General features: G+C 60.8%; 1 protein-coding gene across 1 annotated transcript in view; it reads right to left on the bottom strand.

Moving 5' to 3' along the window:
* TFAP4 (transcription factor AP-4) overlaps positions 1–3044 on the bottom strand; it is an 11053-nt gene that overhangs the window by 6931 nt on the left and 1078 nt on the right. The window lies entirely within an intron of this gene.

Here is a 3044-nt window from a genome sequence, read left to right as displayed (position 1 = left end):
GACTGGAGCGGCCGGGATGGTACCGACCCATGCTGGCACCGGCCCGTCACACCGCGTCGCATCCTGACCTGGCTCCATCCTATCCTATTCTACTCTATCATATGCTACTCTATTCTATCCCACTCTGTCCCATCCTGTCCTGTCCCAAACCCATCCTACCTCATACCATCCTGAGCTGTCCCCATGTCACTCCATACCCATCACATCCTATTCTTATCCTATCCTCATCCCATCCTATCCTATCCTATCCTATCCTATCCTATCCTATCCCATCCTATCCTATCCCACCAAACTCTACCTTATCCCACCCTATCCTATCCTACCAAACCCTACCCCATCCCGCCCTGACCTGTGCCCATCCCGTGCCACCTCATTCTATCCTGCCCTAGCTCCTCATCCCATCCTACCCTATCCTATCCTACCCTATCCTATCCTGCTTTATCCTACCCCATCCTTACCTGTGTCCATTCCACCCTACATAATTCCATCCTGCCCTAGCTCCATCCCATCCTACCCTATCCTATGCTATCCCATCCCATCCTGACCTGTTGTAACCCTATCTCATCCTATCTCAAAGTCACCTGTCTCCATCCCACCTCATCCCAGCCCATCTTGCCATAGCTCTGTCCTGTCCTATCCTAGCCCACCCAATTCTATCCCAGCCCATTCTGACATGCCTCATCTCCATCCTATCCTATCCTATCCTATCCTATCCTATCCTATCCTATCCTATCCTATCCTATCCTATCCTATCCTATCCTATCCTATCCTATTTTGTGGTATCCTGACCTGTTTGGTTCCAGTCCCATCTAATCCCATCCCATCCCATCCTGTCCAACCTCATCTGATCCTGTCCCATCCCATTCTATCCTGCCTTAGCCCCATCCCACCTCATCTGCCCTACCCCAACCTACCCCACCCTGACCTGTCTTGTCTCTGTTCCATCTTACCCCGTCCTATCCTGCCCCCCGCAATCCTCTCCTACATCCAATTTCTCCCACCCCATTCTACCCTATCCCCATCCCGTCCTGCCTAATCCTCACCCCATCCTGCCCTATCCTAGTCCTGTCCCATCCTCTTCTATTCAATCTGATCCCATTCCTATCCCACCCCATCCCATTCCTGTTTCCAGCAGAGTACAGCTTCTGGGGGGCTCAGGGGGCTGCGAGTGGCTGGGGGGTGTCACAGCAGCCTTGGAGCTGTCACAGGGAGCTGGGGGTGACAGGGAACATGTGGCTGGTGAGGGGCTTTGGGAAGAAGGCTCTGGAGGGCTGGTAGAGGCGTTCTGAGGGCTGATGAGGGGTTCTGGGAGCTGATGAGGAGCTTGGGGAGTGGATGGGGGGCTGGCAGAGGGATTGAGGATCTGGTGGGAGGCTCTGGGGGCTGACAGAGTGGCTCTGAAAGCTGGCAGGGGACTCGAGAAGCTGCTGGGAGGGTCTGAGGGCTGGCAAGGGGCTGTGGGGCCTAGCAAGGAAGGTTGGGGGCTGGCAGGGGCATGGAGCTCACAGGAGGCACGGGGGGGCTCCTGGTGGGGGTTCGGGATTTTGGGGGTGACAGGTTCATTTGGCTGTTCTTTTGAGGGGGTTCTGGGGGGCTGGCAGAGGGGTTCTGGGGGATGGGGGCACTTGGGGGATGATAGAGGCTTTGGGGGGCTGTGGAGATGGCAGGAAGGTGTGGGGGGCTGGCAGGAGCCATGGAGGGCTGGCAGGGGCCATGGGGGGTTCACAGGGGAGCACAGAGCTGGAAGGGGAGTCTGGGGGACTCGGAGTGGGGCACAGGGCTGGCAGGGGCCATGAGGAGTTGGGAGGGAGGCATGGAGCTGGCAGGAGCCACAGGGGGCTGGCAGGAGCCATGAGGTACCTGAGGGACCTACCTGTGGCAGGTGACCTCCCCCATAGCCCCCCCAGCACTGCCTGCGTGGGTCCGGGGACACCAGGGGGTCCTGGGGGTGGGCTGTCACCTTGGAGGGGCAGGACCTGCAGAGCAGGGTGGGCTCAGCCCTCCCTCTCCCACAGCCCGGCCCCGCTGGGAGCTGCAGGACAGGTTCTGCCGGGTGTCCCCTGGGCCCCCTGCCCGGCCCTCGGAGGGGCCCCACTGCGGGGGCTGCGCGTCCCCCCACGGCACGGGGACCACCCTTTGTGGGGAGCCTGTTGGGGACACAACTTCTCCCCCTCCCGCAGAAAATCCCTCGGGCAGGGTGGGATGTCGGTCACCCGCGTGGGGCACTGCTGCCCTCCCGCGTCTCCCCTGATTGTGGCGGGGGATGTTGGGGACACAGCGGCTCCCCCCGCAAAAAAACCCCAAACCACCGGTAGGATGTGGCTTCAGCCGCCCGTGCGGATCAGAACTGTCCCTCCATTCGTATCCCCCGTTCTGCTGCGGGGCTGTTGGGAACACAGCAGCTCTGCCCCCACAAAAAAACCCCAAACCGCAGGTGGGATATGGTTTCAAATGCCCGCGTGAGACAATTCTGTCCCTCACTCTCGTCCCACCTTTTGTGGGGCTGTTGGGGACACAGCAGCTCCCTCTCCACCCGAAAGTCCGCATGGAACAGCGCTTCCTCCCCGTGCGTCCCTCCCTTTCGTAGGGAGGACACCGCACCTCCCTCTGCAGAAAACACCCCAAAAACAAAACAACCACGGCTGTTTTGGTGGGGTGTGACTTCAGCCCCCCGCCTGGGACAGTGCTGCTCCCCACGCGTGTGTCCTCTCTTTTATAGTGGCGCTGTTGGCGACGCTGCAGCTTTCCCAGCATGAAAAAAAACCAAACAAAAAACGCGTGGGGCAATGTTGTGTGTCTCCCCCCCAAATTCGGGGGGGGGGCGTTGAGGACACCGCAGCTGCATTCCGCCCCCAAAATAAAATCACGGGTGGGGTGTGCCCAGCCACCCGCGTGGGCCCCGGGGGAGGGAGGGACCCCCCCGGCGAGGCTGCAGCATCCGGGCCGGCCCCGCCACATCCTGCCGCCGGAAGGAGCCGCGGCCCCGGGACAACCCCCCCGCCGGTGACGTCATGCGGGGGCCCCCGCCAGGCGTGACGCCAGCC

Source organism: Parus major, chromosome 14, assembly GCF_001522545.3.
Source record: "Parus major isolate Abel chromosome 14, Parus_major1.1, whole genome shotgun sequence".
Taxonomy (NCBI): domain Eukaryota; kingdom Metazoa; phylum Chordata; class Aves; order Passeriformes; family Paridae; genus Parus; species Parus major.
Note: the sequence above shows the minus strand (reverse complement) of the source record. Positions and strands in the feature narration are given on the sequence as shown.